The sequence below is a fragment of the Aegilops tauschii genome, chromosome 3, assembly GCF_002575655.3.
Source record: "Aegilops tauschii subsp. strangulata cultivar AL8/78 chromosome 3, Aet v6.0, whole genome shotgun sequence".
Classification (NCBI taxonomy): Eukaryota; Viridiplantae; Streptophyta; class Magnoliopsida; order Poales; family Poaceae; genus Aegilops; species Aegilops tauschii.
In genome coordinates, this window is record NC_053037.3 from 229,994,060 (window position 1) to 230,012,320 (window position 18,261).

Below are 18,261 nucleotides of genomic sequence, written 5' to 3' on the forward strand. Positions count from 1 at the left end.
ACAGCTGCAGTGATCTCTTCCCAATTGATGTCTTGTTGCGGGTCCAGCAAGACACATAAATCCATCGGAGATTCGTCGAGGAGATGTGGAGGCTAATGAACCCGTGGATCTGCTTAAGACGAAGGTACTCGAGCGCAATACAGCTGCGGAGCAGGTGCTCCATAGCCTTCTTCGAGATGACAACGTCGAAGAGGTCGAGCTTCTTGAGTTCAGGGAGAAGAAGGGCGAGCGCGGCATTAATCTGGGGAAGATAGCAGGAGCAGAAGCTGGCACAGCGCAGCGTTGGCGCGAGGCGGAGCGCAGACGACGGCAGAGAGCGACATCGTCCAGCTTCAAAGCTGAGCTCCTCGAGCTGAACTAGGGCGGGGGATAAGAACCACTCGTCGAACTTGGGTTGGACCTTGCAGTTGGTACTGAACATGCGGATGTCAAGGCGTTTGGCTGGCCCAGGGTGTGATGAAAGGATCTTGGAGACTGCGGCCATGCGTTTGCAATCCCCGTCGCAGAGGCAGCTGTCCACGGAGAGGTTGAGGGGGACGCGGCGCCACCGCCGGGAGAGCAGGGCGGTCCGCACGGCAGATTTGGTGGGGAGGAGGCCGATGATGACGAGCAGCATGTCGTCGGGAGGCTGCTGATGAAGTCCAGGCTCGCTGGATGCGGTTTTGGCTCGAGCCGCCTCCGCTTGTTGGCTGCCTCGCCGTCCATCTCAACCGGCGGCGACGCCGGTGTACATGTGTGCTGGTGTGTGTTGTGTGCTGGGTGTGCGCGAGTGCGTCCTTCTGTGCATGCCGCCGCGTAGTGGTGAATTGTGTGCGAGTTCGTCCTCCACGCGGAAGAAGTGTGTCCTCAATGTGCCCTCAATTTACTAGCGTGCTGAGTGCTACCCCGAGTGGTTTCAACTTTGTTTACTTCACCGCGTGTCAGATGGGCCTCTAGTTTACTTATTTTCACCCACTGCCACATGGGCCAGCACACGAAGATATAGAACACGAGCTGACAAGGCAGCATGTGGACTGGTTGACCAGTCAACTAAACAAGCCCGTGAGAGATATAGAGTGTTCCTGTGAGAGGGGAGGCCCGTGAGAGATAGCAGAGAGAGAGAGAGAGAGAGAGAGAGAGAGAGAGAGAGAGAAAGAGCTACTCCCTGCGTTCGACAATGTAGTTCCAACATTTTTTTTAAAGTCCAACTTTTGAAACTTTGACCAAGTTTGTAAAGAAATTACTTATATCTACAATACCAAAGATAAATGATAGTATGAAGTAAGTACATGTTGTGATGAATCTAATGATCTTTCCAGATGTAAATGTTTTTCTCCACATATACCTGGTCAAAATTTTCTGAGGTTTGACTTTTCAAAACATCCATATGCTTATGGACGTGAGAGAGTCCCTAACTAGAGCGAGAGAGAGAGTGAAATAGAAAGAGTGAGTGAAAAAGTGTGCGTGCGTGTGTGAAAGAGACATGGACAACACTCGATAAAAGTCCTAAAAAACGTGTGTGTCTTATGCAAACATGTCACACATGCATCTTCGACAACGGAAGCAAGGTGAGGAGATAGTGTGTGGTTGTTTGCAACCGAGAGAGCAAGACCCCTAGTACGGGCCCAAGAGGGGTGTGACAAACAAGGGAGAGAGGTCGAGAAAGACGTACGGAGAAAATGCAGACATGGGGAGGAGAGAGTGTATATTTGTCATAGAGAGATCCCCTGGAGATCGTGATGGGACTAGATGGGTGGGAGATCGAGTGACAAGGTGTGTGCGCGATAGAAGATACCCCGAGAGATATCGAGCTAGACGTATGGATGGAAGGAGACAATACGTGTGTTCCTGATGGCTAGTGAGAGATAATCATACTTAGGAGGGAGTGCTTGTGCCTATGATGGAGTGATGGATTATGGTACTTATTAGGGGGGTGCGTGTCACATAGAGAGAGAACAAGGGCGGAGAGTGTTGGATGGGTCAATATGTATAGCGCGAGCGAGACATGTGTATGTGTGAACCAGGGAGATATAAAGTTTGAGAGAGATTGAGGAGCCCCGATAAGGCTGAGTGGTGCGTCAGATAGCAGAGAGGGGGAAAGAGATATTCCATCCGCTCGATAATGCAGTGCATGTAATTTTTTAAGAAGTCAAACTTTGGAAACTTTGATCAGGTTTACACAAATGTTATTTATATCTTCAATACCAAAGATACATCATACGAAACTACATCTCATGGTGAATCTAATGGTATATGTTTGCCGTTCCAGATGTAATTGTTTTTCTCCACGTACATGGTCAAACTTTGTGATGTTTGACTTTTCAATAAATCAATATGCTATGGACCGAGGAGAGTGCCTAAGTCGAGAGGGATCAGGTGCGTGTGAAGGAGAATGAGTAAGTGTGCAAAAAGAGTATGTGTGTGAAAGAGAAAGTGACAACAAACGATAAATTAGAGAGAGAGAGTGTGTTTTTTCGTTTCTTAGGAGAACATATCACGCATGCATCTCCGAGATGGAAAAGCGAGGCGAGGAGATACACGAAGATAGCTAGTGTGTGATTGTTTGCAATGGAGAGAGACACCCCTATAGCACGTGTCCAATAGAGGTCTGGCCAACAAGGAACAAAGGTCGACAGGGACAAATGGAGAACATGGACGCATGGGGAGGGCGAGAGGGTGTGTTTGTGATAGAGAGACCCCCTCGAGATCGTGAGGGGACTATATGGGTGGGAGATTGAGGGAGGTGCGTGAGCGATAGAAAGATGCCCCGAGAGAAATCGAGATAGACCATGCACATGTTTGTGATGCAGACTAAGATAAGCTAGTCATATACATATAGGGGGGACTACGTGTGCCTACAATTGAGTGAGAGACCATCATACTTGGCTAGCTAGGCATGAGATTGCGTGTGTGTGCGTGTGAGATGGAGAGAGAACGAGGGATAGGGATAGAGTTTTAGATGGGCCTATCGAGTGCGAGTGAGATATGCATGTGTATGTGTGACCCAGGTAGATGGAGAGTTTGAGAGAGAGGGGAAGAGCTTCGAGACGACAGAGTGGTGCGTGAGAGAGTTACGGGCAACGAGCCAAGGAATTTGTGTGCGTACGATGAGTGCACCAAAGATATCTAGCTTGGACTAGAGAATCATACATAGTGTGCAAGAGAGACCTATGGATGGAGTATATATGCATGCGAACTAGAAAGACCCCCCCCCCCCCACGCACACACACAAAGAGAGAGAGATGGAGAGAAAGAGAGAGGACCAACAAGGTTTGTGTGTTGGATGCATGCGACAGAATTGAAGATTGTCGGCGAGAGAGAGAGAGAGAGAGAGCAGGAGTCCGGGAGAGGGGGAGGTCACGTTTTATGCATCAAAGACTGATATAAACCATGTTTCGATATAAACTTGCATTCAAATATTTAAATTGGAGAACATGTTGTCTGCAATCCACACATGAACGGATATATGCGTATATCAAACAAGTTCATTAATTTCACTTTCAACATGTTCATGGAGTACTATAATACTGTACAACATGCTATTCGATTGAGGTGTTCAATTCAGGATTTAGTTCACTAGTTTGACCTGGTGAATGAGCTATTTCATTGAATCGAGATATTTCATTTTGGGTTTGATTCCTGTTTTTGAGTGGGTCAACTATTTGTCATATAGTAAATCGCTAGCAACGAGCATGTAAAAACACATTACTCCCGAGCATCATCTCTCCATCTAAAAAAGAAGTGGCAAGCTAATATTTATAAATTTGATTCGAATCGACTTGGTAAGGTAGACGTGGATGCTCGTTCTCCCAAATATTGAATGAACCGTTAAACATCCTCTGCTCGGTGGAATTCGCCCGAGCAAATAAATGGGTGACGCGAAATTACCGTCCTATGTGGGAGACGCATTAATTGGCCCTTGTGCATCGAGGGTAGGTTCGTAACTTCATCCAAGCCCGCCTTCTCCTCGGCCGAAATGACATGTGCCGAATAATTCATAAACCATGGTCGGCAAAGCACGCTCTCCTCGCCCGAAATAGCTCGCGCCCACTATTTCAAAACACGCTCTCCTCGCCCGAAATCGCTCGCGCCCACTATATTTCAAAACATGCCCTCCTCGCCCAAAAGCGCTCCCGCCCACTATTTGGGGAGAAGCAAAGTTACTCTACTCTCCCCGACCCTCGGTACACAGACCCAAGCCGAGAAGCCTAAAGGCAGGTGTAGAACTCTAACTCCCCCTCACATTTCACACAAATGCGTCCGTATCCCAATCCCCCCCCCCCATTCATACCTCGTGGGCGCCAAATCACCTTCTCCCCAGAAGCTCCCTTCTCCCGAGCCGCGAAACCTCAGCCCTTCCTCCATGGCGCCCCCACTGCACCAATTTCATAGCCGCCCTCCTCCCTAATGGCGGAGACACTGTCCATTTGCCGTCGTGCACTGGGCCGTGTGCCTCTTACTCCGTGCTACTGGAGCTGCCTCGACGACGGCCGCGTGAACCGTACCGGAGCCGATTCACCCCCGCCATTGTTCACGGTGCCGGAGAGGCGCCAACTTCGGATCCGTCCAGAGTCCCGGCGCTGCTTCCCCGTACCCGTCGACCGTCGCGACATCGCTGTTTCCCTACCGCCGGTGGCTACCACAACCGCGCCGGCCTCACCAACTCGGCAGCTGGACCACCCTACTTCACCATGCCGCCAGATAGGTCGCACCCTCATCTAAAATCACTTTATTTAGGCGTCAGTTGTCTGAATTTTTATTCTGGGCCAATCGATTCCCAATGGGAAGCAACACCCCTCGAAGCGGTGGAGCTCCTAGGCTGCTGGTTGGCTGGTGTCTAACATAAGGGTGCAGGGCCGCAAGTTCGCCGCGGTAGCAGCACATAGATGGCTATCTTAGAGTTGTGTGGGTTCAAGGTACTGCCGCTGCCGGATCTGGATGACGGGGAGTCTTTGTGGATTGGCCCGGGGGTGGCGCAACCACGGCAGTGCGGTGGGGCGGGGAGCGGGGTTTTGGCCTAGGCCACGGACGGCGGAGGCAAGCTGCTCTGCCATTGGTCGCTGGCTCTTTGGGGAAGATTCCTAACAGTGTCAGCTGGGAGGCACAAGACGGCCATCAAGCCATCCGGCGTAGATCGGACAGTACCAAAATAAAATAAAATTGTGTGACCCCAATTTAGTCTCAGTCAACAGATGTGTGACCACTCTCGTACCTTGCAGTTGATCTCTTAGTGTATTTCTTCAGATCAAAGAGATGTGTCGTTCTTAACATTATGCGTTATCTGCATCTTCAGCCACACCGTCTTCTGACTCACCGCAGCTGCTCCAACAAGGGAAGCATACACCAGAAGGGAGCTATAGTCCCCACTCAACAGTTCCCTGCATTGAATGCGTGTGCCCGACATGGACAACCACAACAACTGCAGGGCCATCGACAAGTCAGCACATGATGCTCACTCCTATGGATGGCGGCCAGTTAGGTTGTACCCTCATCTTACTTGTGTGCAACATTTATGGCTTTGTTATTCATCTAAGAATGGAAAAAAGATTATCACATTTCCCTGTATATTCATGTTGATCTCTTACGGGTCTTGTTCAGGAGTTAACGTTGTTCCATAGTTCAGCTAAGATACTTGTTCTTTAGGTAATGTTGTTTGATAGTTATCATCCATCAGCCAATGATATCCCATAGGCTGGTGATTATAGTATTATTGAAGGAAATATGCCCTAGAAGCAATAATAAAGTATTATATATTTCCTTGTATCATGATAAATGTTTATTATTCATGCTAGAATTGTATTAACCAGAAACATAATACATGTGTGAATACATAGACAAACAAAGTGTCACTAGTATGCCTCTACTTGACTAGCTCGTTAATCAAAGATGGTTATGTTTCCTAGCCATAGACATGAGTTGTTATTTGATTAACGGGATCGCTTCATTAGGAGAATGACGTGATTGACATGACCCATTACGTTAGCTTAGCACCCGATCATTTAGTATGTTGCTATTGCTTTCTTCATGACTTATACATGTTCCCATGACTATGAGATTATGCAACTCCCGTTTACCAGAGGAACACTTTGTGTGCTACCAAACGTCACAACATAACTGGGTGATTATAAAGGTGCTCTACATGTGTCTCCAAAGGTACTTGTTGGGTTGGCGTATTTCGAGAATAGGATTTGTCACTCCGATTGTCGGAGAGGTATCTCAGGGCCCACTCGGTAATGCAGATCACTATAAGCCTTGCAAGCATTGTGACTAATGAGTTAGTTGCGGGATGATGTATTACGGAACGAGTAAAGAGACTTGCCGGTAACGAGATTGAACTAGGTATCGAGATACCGACGATCGAATCTCGGGCAAGTAACATACCGATGACAAAGGGAACAACATATGTTGTTATGCGGTCTGACCGATAAAGATCTTCGTAGAATATGTGGGAGCCAATATGGGCATCCAGGTCCCGCTATTGGTTATTGACCGGAGAGGTGTCTCAGTCATGTCTACATAGTTCTCGAACCCAAAGGGTCCGCACGATTAAAGTTACGATGACAGTTATATTATGAGTTTATGTGATTTGATGTACCGAAGGTTGTTCGGAGTCCCGGATGTGATCACGGACATGACGAGGAGTCTCGAAATGGTCGAGACGTAAAGATTGATATGTTGGACGACTATATTCAAACACCGGAAGTGTTCCGGAGAAGTTTCGGATTAAATCGGAGTGCCGGAGGGTTACCGGAACCCCCCGGGGAAGTATTGGGCCTTAGTGGGCCTTGAGGGGAGAGAGAGGGCAGCAGCCAGGAGGTGGTGCGCCCCCTCCCAGAGGAGTCCTAGTTGGACTAGGAGAGGGGGGCGCAGCCCCCTTTCCCTCTCCCTCTCCCTCTCTTTCCTTCCCCCCCTTCTTTTCCTAGTAGGACTAGGAAAGGGGAGTCCTACTCCTACTAGGAGGAGGACTCCCCCCCTCTCCTTGGCGCGCCCCATAGGCAGCCGGCCTCCCCCTTGCTCCTTTATATACGGGGGCACGGGGGCACCTAAGAACACACTTGATATACGATATTTTAGCCGTGTGCGGTGCCCCCCTCCACCAGATTACACCTCGATAATACCGTCGCGAAGCTTAGGCGAAGCCCTGCGTCGGTGGAACATCATCATCGTCACCACGCCGTCGTGCTGACGAAACTCTCCCTCAACACTCGGCTGGATCGGAGTTCGAGGGACGTCATCGAGCTGAACGTGTGTAGAACTTCGGAGGTGCCGTACGTTCGGTACTTGATCAGTCGGATCGTGAAGACGTTCGACTACATCAACCGCGTTGTAATAACACTTCCGCTGTCGGTCTACGAGGGTACGTGGACAACACTCTCCCCTCTCGTTGCTATGCATCACCATGATCTTGCGTATGCGTAGGAAATTTTTTGAAATTACTACGTTCCCCAACAGTGGCATCCGAGCCAGGTTTTATGCGTTGATGCTTTGCACGAGTAGAACACAAGTGAGTTGTGGGCGATATAAGTCATACTGCTTACCAGCATGTCATACTTTGGTTCAGCGGTATTGTGAGATGAAGCGGCCCGGACCGACATTACGCGTACGCTTACGCGAGACTGGTTTCACCGTTCGGAGCACTCGTTGCTTAAAGGTGACTGGCGGGTGTCTGTCTCTCTCACTTTAGTTGAACCGAGTGTGGCTACGCCCGGTCCTTGCGAAGGTTAAAACAGCACCAACTTGACAAACTATCGTTGTGGTTTTGATGCGTAGGTAAGAACGGTTCTTGCTAAGCCCGTAGCAGCCACGTAAAACTTGCAACAACAAAGTAGAGGACGTCTAACTTGTTTTTGCAGGGCATGTTGTGATGTGATATGGTCAAGACATGATGTGATATAATGTGTTGTATGAGATGATCATGTTTTGTAACCGAGTTATCGGCAACTGGGAGCCATATGGTTGTCGCTTTATTGTATGAGATGCAATCGCCATGTAATAGTTTTACTTTATCACTAAGCGGTAGCGATAGTCGTAAAAGTAATAAGTTGGCGAGACGACAACGATACTACGATGGAGATCAAGGTGTCGAGCCGGTGACGATGGTGATCATGATGGTGCTTCGGAGATGGTGATCACAAGCACGGTGCTTCGGAGATGGAGATCACAAGCACAAGATGATGATGGCCATATCATATCACTTATATTGATTGCATGTGATGTTAATCCTTTATGCATCTTATCTTGCTTTGATTGACGGTAGCATTATAAGATGATCTCTCACTAAAATTTCAAGATAAAAGTGTTCTCCCTGAGTATGCACCGTTGCAAAAGTTCTTCGTGCTGAGACACCACGTGTTAATCGGGTGTGATAGGCTCTACGTTCAAATACAACGGGTGCAAAACAGTTGCACACGCGGAATACTCGGGTTAAACTTGACGAGCCTAGCATATACAGATATGGCCTCGGAACACAGAGACCGAAAGGTCGAGCGTGAATCATATAGTAGATATGATCAACATAGTGATGTTCACCATTGAAACTACTCCATCTCACGTGTTAATCGGTCATGGTTTAGTTGCTTTGGATCACGTAATCACTTAGATGATTAGAGAGATGTCTATCTAAGTGGGAGTTCTTAAGTAATATGATTAATTGAACTTAAATTTATCATGAACTTAGTACCTGATAGTATCTTGCTTGTCTATGTTAATTGTAGATATATGGCCCGTGCTGTTGTTCCGTTGAATTTTAATGCGTTCCTTGAGAAAGCTAAGTTGAAAGATGATGGTAGCAATTACACGGACTGGGTCCGTAACTTGAGGATTATCCTCATTGCTGCACAGAAGAATTACGTCCTGGAAGCACCGCTAGGTGCCAGGCCTCCTGCAAGAGCTACACCAGAAGTTATGAACGTCTGGCAAAGCAAAGCTGATGACTACTCAATAGTTCAGTGTGCCATGCTTTACGGCTTAGAACCGGGACTTCAACGACGTTTTGAACGTCATGGAGCATATGAGATGTTCCAGGAGTTGAAGTTAATATTTCAAGCAAATGCCCGGATTGAGAGATATGAAGTCTCCAATAAGTTCTATAGCTGCAAGATGGAAGAGAATAGTTCTGTCAGTGAGCATATACTCAGAATGTCTGGGTATAATAATCACTTGATTCAACTGGGAGTTCAACATCCGGATGATTGCGTCATTGACAGAATTCTTCAATCACTGCCACCAAGCTACAAGAGCTTCGTGATGAACTATAACATGCAAGGGATGGATAAGACAATTCCCGAGCTCTTCGCAATGCTAAAGGCAGCGGAGGTAGAAATCAAAAAGGAGCATCAAGTGTTGATGGTCAGTAAAACCACTAGTTTCAAGAAAAAGGGCAAAGGGAAGAAGAAAGGGAACTTCAAGAAGAATAGCAAGCAAGTTGCTGTTCAGGAGAAGAAATCCAAGTCTGGACCTAAGCCTGAAACTGAGTGCTTCTACTGTAAGCAGACTGGCCACTGGAAGCGGAACTGCCCCAAGTATTTGGCGGATAAGAAGGATAGCAAGGTTAACAAAGGTATATGTGATATACATGTTATTGATGTGTACCTTACTAATACTCGCAGTAGCACCTGGGTATTTGATACTGGTTCTGTTGCTAATATTTGCAACTCAAAACAGGGGCTACGGATTAAGCGAAGTTTAGCTAAGGACGAGGTGACGATGCGCGTGGGAAATGGTTCCAAAGTCGATGTGATCGCCGTCGGCACGCTACCTCTACATCTACCTTCGGGATTAGTTTTAGACCTAAATAATTGTTATTTGGTGCCAGCGTTGAGCATGAACATTATATCTGGATCTTGTTTAATGCGAGACGGTTATTCATTTAAATCAGAGAATAATGGTTGTTCTATTTATATGAGTAATATCTTTTATGGTCATGCACCCTTGAAGAGTGGTCTATTTTTAATGAATCTCGATAGTAGTGATACACATATTCATAATGTTGAAACCAAAAGATGCAGAGTTAATAATGACAGTGCAACTTATATGTGGCACTGCCGTTTGGGTCATATCGGTGTAAAGCGCATGAAGAAACTCCATACTGATGGAATTTTGGAAACACTTGATTTTGAATCACTTGGTACTTGCGAACCGTGCCTTATGGGCAAGATGACAAAAACACCGTTCTCCGGAACTATGGAGAGAGCAAAAGATTTGTTGGAAATCATACATACAGATGTATGTGGTCCGATGAATATTGAAGCTCGTGGCGGATATCGTTATTTTCTCACCTTCACAGATGATTTGAGCAGATATGGGTATATCTACTTAATGAAACATAAGTCTGAAACATTTGAAAAGTTCAAAGAATTTCAGAGTGAAGTTGAAAATCATCGTAACAAGAAAATAAAATTCCTACGATCTGATCGTGGAGGAGAATATTTGAGTTCCGAGTTTGGTCTACATTTGAAACAATGCGGAATAGTTTCGCAACTCACGCCACCCGGAACACCACAGCGTAATGGTGTGTTTGAACGTCGTAATCGCACTTTACTAGATATGGTGCGATCTATGATGTCTCTTACTGATTTACCGCTATCGTTTTGGGGTTATGCTTTAGAGACGGCTGCATTCACTCTAAATAGGACACCATCGAAATCCGTTGAGACGACGCCTTATGAACTATGGTTTGGCAAGAAACCAAAGTTGTCGTATCTTAAAGTTTGGGGTTGCGATGCTTATGTGAAGAAACTTCAACCTGATAAGCTCGAACCTAAATCGGAGAAATGTGTCTTCATAGGATACCCAAAGGAGACCGTTGGGTACACCTTCTATCACAGATCCGAAGGCAAGATATTTGTTGCTAGAAATGGATCCTTTCTAGAGAAGGAGTTTCTCTCGAAAGATGTGAGTGGGAGGAAAGTAGAACTTGATGAGGTAACCGTACCTGCTCCCTTATTGGAAAGTAGATCATCGCAGAGATCAGTTTCTGCGACACCTACACCAAGTAGTGAGGAAGTTAATGATAATGATCATGAAACTTCAGATCAAGTTATTACTGAACTTCGTAGGTCAACTAGATCAAGATCCGCACCAGAGTGGTACGGTAATCCTGTTCTGGAGGTCATGTTACTAGACCATGGCGAACCTACGAACTATGAAGAAGCAATGGTGAGCCCAGATTCCGCAAAATGGCTTGAAGCCATGAAATCCGAGATAGGATCCATGTATGAGAACAAAGTATGGACTTTGGTTGACTTGCCCGATGGTCGGCAAGCCATTGAAAATAAATGGATCTTCAAGAAGAAGACTGACGCTGATGGTAATGTTACTATCTATAAAGCTCGACTTGTTGCGAAAGGTTTTCGACAAGTTCAAGGGATTGACTACGATGAGACCTTCTCACCCGTAGCGATGCTTAAGTCTGTCCGAATCATGTTAGCAATTGCCGCATTTTATGATTATGAAATTTGGCAAATGGATGTCAAAACTGCGTTCCTGAATGGATTTCTGGAAGAAGAGTTGTATATGATGCAACCGGAAGGTTTTGTCAATCCAAAGGGAGCTAACAAAGTGTGCAAGCTCCAGCGATCCATTTATGGACTGGTGCAAGCCTCTCGGAGTTGGAATAAACGCTTTGATAGTGTGATCAAAGCATTTGGTTTTATACAGACTTTTGGAGAAGCCTGTATTTACAAGAAAGTGAGTGGGAGCTCGATAGCATTTCTGATATTATATGTGGATGACATATTACTGATTGGAAATGATATTGAATTTCTGGATAGCATAAAGGTATACTTGAATAAAAGTTTTTCAATGAAAGACCTCAGTGAAGCTGCATATATATTAGGCATTAAGATCTATAGAGATAGATCAAGGCGCTTAATTGGACTTTCACAAAGCACATACCTTGACAAAGTTTTGAAGAAGTTCAAAATGGATCAAGCAAAGAAAGGGTTCTTGCCTGTACTACAAGGTGTGAGATTGAGTAAGACTCAATGCCCGACCACTGCAGAAGATAGAGAGAAGATGAAAGATGTTCCCTATGCTTCAGCCATAGGCTCTATCATGTATGCAATGCTGTGTACCAGACCTGATGTGTCCCTGGCTATAAGTTTAGCAGGGAGGTACCAAAGTAATCCAGGAGTGGATCACTGGACAGCGGTCAAGAACATCCTGAAATACCTGAAAAGGACTAAGGATATGTTTCTCGTATATGGAGGTGACAAAGAGCTCATCGTAAATGGTTACGTTGATGCAAGCTTTGACACTGATCCGGACGATTCGAAATCGCAAACCGGATACGTATTTACATTGAACGGTGGAGCTGTCAGTTGGTGCAGTTCCAAGCAAAGTGTCGTGGCGGGATCTACGTATGAAGCGGAATACATAGCTGCTTCGGAAGCAGTGAATGAAGGAGTCTGGATGAAGGAGTTCATAACCGATCTAGGTGTCATACCTAGTACATCGGGACCAATGAAAATCTTTTGTGATAATACTGGTGCAATTGCCTTAGCAAAGGAATCCAGATTTCACAAGAGAACCAAGCACATCAGAAGACGCTTCAATTCCATCCGGGATTTAGTCCAGGTGGGAGACATAGAAATTTGCAAGATACATACGGATCTGAATGTAGCAGATCCGTTGACTAAGCCTCTTCCACGAGCAAAACATGATCAGCACCAAGACTCCATGGGTGTAAGAATCATTACTATGTAATCTAGATTATTGACTCTAGTGCAAGTGGGAGACTGAAGGAAATATGCCCTAGAGGCAATAATAAAGTATTATATATTTCCTTGTATCATGATAAATGTTTATTATTCATGCTAGAATTTTATTAACCGGAAACATAATACATGTGTGAATACATAGACAAACAATGTGTCACTAGTATGCCTCTACTTGACTAGCTCGTTAATCAAAGATGGTTATGTTTCCTAGCCATAGACATGAGTTGTTATTTGATTAACGGGATCGCTTCATTAGGAGAATGACGTGATTGACATGACCCATTACGTTAGCTTAGCACCCGATCGTTTAGTATGTTGCTATTGCTTTCTTCATGACTTATACATGTTCCCATGACTATGATATTATGCAACTCCCGTTTACCGGAGGAACACTTTGTGTGCTACCAAACGTCACAACGTAACTGGGTGATTATAAAGGTGCTCTACAGGTGTCTCCAAAGGTACTTGTTGGGTTGGCATATTTCGAGAATAGGATTTGTCACTCCGATTGTCGGAGAGGTATCTCAGGGCCCACTCGGTAATGCACATCACTATAAGCCTTGCAAGCATTGTGACTAATGAGTTAGTTGCGGGATGATGTATTACGGAATGAGTAAAGAGACTTGCCGGTAACGAGATTGAACTAGGTATCGAGATACCGACGATCGAATCTCGGGCAAGTAACATACCGATGACAAAGGGAACAACGTATGTTGTTATGCGGTCTGACTGATAAAGATCTTCGTAGAATATGTGGGAGCCAATATGGGCATCCAGGTCCCGCTATTGGTTATTGACTGGAGAGGTGTCTCGGTCATGTCTACATAGTTCTCGAACCCAAAGGGTCCGCACGCTTAAAGTTACGATGACAGTTATATTATGAGTTTATGTGATTTGATGTACCGAAGGTTGTTCAGAGTCCCGGATGTGATCACGGACATGACGAGGAGTCTCGAAATGGTCGAGACGTAAAGATTGATATATTGGACGACTATATTCGGACACCGGAAGTGTTCCGGAGAAGTTTCAGATTAAACCGGAGTGTCGGAGGGTTACCGGAACCCCCCGGGGAAGTATTGGGCCTTAGTGGGCCTTGAGGGGAGAGAGAGGGCAGCAGCCAGGAGGTGGTGCGCCCCCTCCCAGAGGAGTCCTAGTTGTACTAGGAGAGGGGGGCGCAGCCCCCTTTCCCTCTCCCTCTCCCTCTCTTTCCTTCCCCCCTTCTTTTCCTAGTAGGACTAGGAAAGGGGAGTCCTACTCCTACTAGGAGGAGGACTCCCCCCCTCTCCTTGGCGCGCCCCATAGGCAGCCGGCCTCCCCCTTGCTCCTTTATATACGGGGGCAGGGGGGCACCTAAGAACACACTTGATATACGATATTTTAGCCGTGTGCGGTGCCCCCCTCCACCAGATTACACCTCGATAATACCGTCGCGAAGCTTAGGCGAAGCCCCGCGTCGGTGGAACATCATCATCGTCACCACGCCGTCGTGCTGACGAAACTCTCCCTCAAAACTCGGCTGGATCGGAGTTCGAGGGACGTCATCGAGCTGAACGTGTGTAGAACTTCGGAGGTGCCGTACGTTCGGTACTTGATCGGTCGGATCGTGAAGACGTTCGACTACATCAACCGCGTTGTAATAACGCTTCCGCTGTCGGTCTACGAGGGTACGTGGACAACACTCTCCCCTCTCGTTGCTATGCATCACCATGATCTTGCGTATGCGTAGGAAATTTTTTGAAATTACTACGTTCCCCAACAATTATACCACTTCTAGTATTACCTATGTTGTTCTTTAATACTTTTATGTGACATGTAGTTAATCTCGAGTACAAACGATACATATTCTGTAGCTTTCATTTCTGTTCTCCCTTCAGTTTTTGAGACCTGTTGCTGCTAGTTAACCCCAGTCCTACTATTTATGTCGTCTCCTACAGGCACTCATTACATAAATCTAACTACTAGTTGTATTCCATGCATGTCAGATATAATTGCACACACTGATATATCCACAAGAACCTCACGGAGCAATGTAAAGGCCAATAAACTTGATGTCAATGATACCCAATATGATGGAACATGTAAAGGAAGTTCTTCAGAAGACTTGCAGAAAGATGTTGAATCCTCTTCATCCCACAAGGTCCTTGCTCTAACTAGGCCCGTGATATGGGTACAACATGCATATAATGTCCTGGAGTGTATGTACTCTGTTGCAATGCCATGTGCTTAGCATGCTGATCATGTAGTAAATATGTCATGCCTTCCTGTTTTTCAGTACCTATTCCATTCATGATAACATGTTTTCAAATTCAAGTACTGTCATTCTACTCTATCGCAATGCCATCTGCTTAATTTGGACATCATGCTTCTGAATATCTTATGCATTGTTATTCATCAGTACATACTTCATCTGTCTACCATACCATGTTTTTTTACATTGAAGTGTTGTTCTAGTGCTCTGTTGCAATGCCATCTTAGTTTCCCAATCATACACGTGTATGCTGCCTTAGTTTTTCTGTACGTATTCCGCTAGCATACAGTTTTTCATTCAACTAGTGTTTTTTTACCGTGTTTTCCTGTCGTATCCCTAGCTCTTACACCATACTCCCTCCGTCCGGATTACATGTTGCCGAAATGGATAAAAAAGGATGTATCTAGAACTGAAATACGCCTAGACCCATCCATTTTTTCTGGATGGAGGGAATACAAGTCAATATGTCATGCCTTTCTATTCTTCAGTACCTATTCCATTTCTCTGTTGTAGCATGTTTTATAATTGAAGCACCATTCTGCTATACAAGGAATGCAAGGGGAAGACGACTATGTTAGAATCTGAAGGGTTACAAACCAGGTCTTTGCAAAAGATCCAAACGCCTGGATATAATAAACCAACTCCAGTTTTTATAGATATTGCTCCAGCACAGAGAAACCCAACTCCTACTGATAATAAGCAGATTCCAGTGGCCAAAGAACTAGTCCGCTCCAGTCCAGCAAAAATATGTCAACTCCATTCTAAGAAGTGTGTGCGTATCCTTGCATCATGAAATTTTATAGCATGCTGATCATATTTTCTACATGTTTCTTACCCATCTCTCTTTTAGAAAATAAGCTTAACAGATAGAAGAATTTCTGCACTGGTATCGTCTGTGAGGAAAGATTCTTGCAGGAATTCTTTGTACTCCAATGCAGATGTAAGTACCTATTGTATATCACTATGTATTTACATCAGCATTTATTTTGTTAATCGACGTGAATCCAACCTTTATCTGATCTAAATTTAGTTGTAGCAAAATGTATAATTAAAGGCCACAATGTTGATTTTTGTAAGGAAAACTGCCTGGTAGTTTTGCACCCCGAGCTGCATGAGTGTACTATCTCATATCAGTGGGTTTGATTACTTTGGTTCTGCAGTGGGTTTTCAGTGTTTTTTTACTGTGTTGTCCTGTCATATCCCTAGCTCTTACATCATACTCCCTCCGTCCGGATTACATGTCGCAGAAATGGATAAAACTGGATGTACCTAGAATTGAAATACGCCTAGACCCATGCATTTATTTCCGGATGGAGGGAATACATGTCAATATGTCATGCCTTTTTATTCTTCAGTACCTATTCCATCTCTGCTGTAGGATGTTTTATAATTGAAGCACCATTCTTCTATATAAGGCATGTAGGGGGAAGACGGCTATGTTAGAATCTGAAGGGTTAGAAACCAGGTCTTTGCAAAAGATCCAAACGCCATGAGATAATAAACCAACTCCATTTTCATATATACTGCTCCAGCACAGAGAAACCCAACTCCCACTGATAATAAGCAGATTCCAGTGGCCAAAGAACTAGTCCACTCCAGTCCAGCACAAGAATGTCAACTCCATTCTAAGAAGTGTGTGCGTATCCTCACATCATGAAATTTTATAGCATTCTGATCATATTTTCTACATGTTTCTTACCCATCTCTCTTTTAGAAAATAAGGTTAAATGATAGAAGATTTTCTTCATTGGGATTGCATTTGAGGAAAATATCTTGCGGGAATTCTCTGTGCTCCAATGTTGATGTAAGTACCTATTGTATATCACTATATTTTTACATCAGCATGTATTTTGTTAATCGGCGTGAATCCAACCTTTGTCTGATCTAAAATTAGTTGTAGCAAAATGTTAAAGGTGCCAATGTTGATTTTTGTAAAGAAAACTGCCTGGTAGTTTTGCATACTGAGCTGCATGAGTGTACCATCTCATATCATGCACATTACTGAAACGTAGTGCTGCTCTGCTTGCCCATTCATTCATTGCGTCAGTGTTTCTTTCGTATTACCTTACCTGGCTGATGATAGCTGTGCCATATTGTGTTAATTTTGTGTTGGCTAGTTGCCCAAACGTTCGTTGTGCCAATGTTGCTTTCCTATTATCTGACTTGGCCAATGATAGCAATGCTAGTGTCCTAATTTGGTGCAGGCTGCTGAAGATAAGAAGACAAACTCTGAAAACAGCAAGGCAACCCCATTGTTTCTCTCCAATAAATCTAGGCCAGGTAATATGCCAATGACTCATGATTAATCTGTTTGGTTCCCCTCCTAATTTATGTTATGATGCAGTGGTCGAGACACTCTCCACTATCAATAATACAAGCCTGCCAAAATATCCATCTGAATCTGTTCAGTATCCTCTGTCTCGAATGCAACAGAAAAAATGTATGTTTGTGAACCAATTAATGGCTGAAGGAATAATGTAAATGGTGGAGGAATCAGAGGTGTAGAGTCGTGCGACACAACAACTGATCAATGTTTTCAGAGACAGTATAGCAAAGCAGCAAGAACTTGCCCACATGCTTATGGGCGTCATCTGTGCTGAGGTTGCAGATTGTGACGTTGTAGATCGTTAGGTTCTGTTCATTTATTTGCACTGGCATCAATACTTGATTGCCCAGTGGATGTAATTTCCTGTAATATATGCTGGATGTGCAACGTTTTTCCCTGTATGTCGTACCTTTGCTTGATCAGTTTTGGTCCTGTGCATAATTGCTCGTCGTAATGGGCTCAAATTATCTAATTTGGCCTAAAGACATGTACGAACTTTAGTGGGCCCATTAAGTTAATGGGCCGTTACGAGGCCAAAAGTTAATGGTCGGCCCTCTTAACTCCCGGGTCATTAACAGGCTGACATCGAAGCGGGCAACAGGTGGGCCCAATTGATTTCATGGGCCGTTAACAGGCCGTTACTAAGTTCAGGCTACATATGGCCTACTATACTTTGGTCCTTTAGCAGGCCGAAAGAGACAGCGGGTTTGTACTGGACCATGAACAGCATGGGCCGCTAAGAGGCTGAAAGTCAGGTCGTATTGTAAATGGCCCAACTGTGTTGTGGGCCTTTAGCAGGCCGAAAGAGAAACCGGGCTGGTATTAGACCATGAAGGGCATGGGCCGTTAAAAGGCCAAAACTCAGGTCCGACTACAAATGGCCCAACTCATTTATTATCTATTAACAGGCTGAAAGGCACACAGGGCCGGGAATTGGCCCAACACTTAAATGGGTCGCTAAAAGGCCAAAACTCAGGTCCGACTACAAA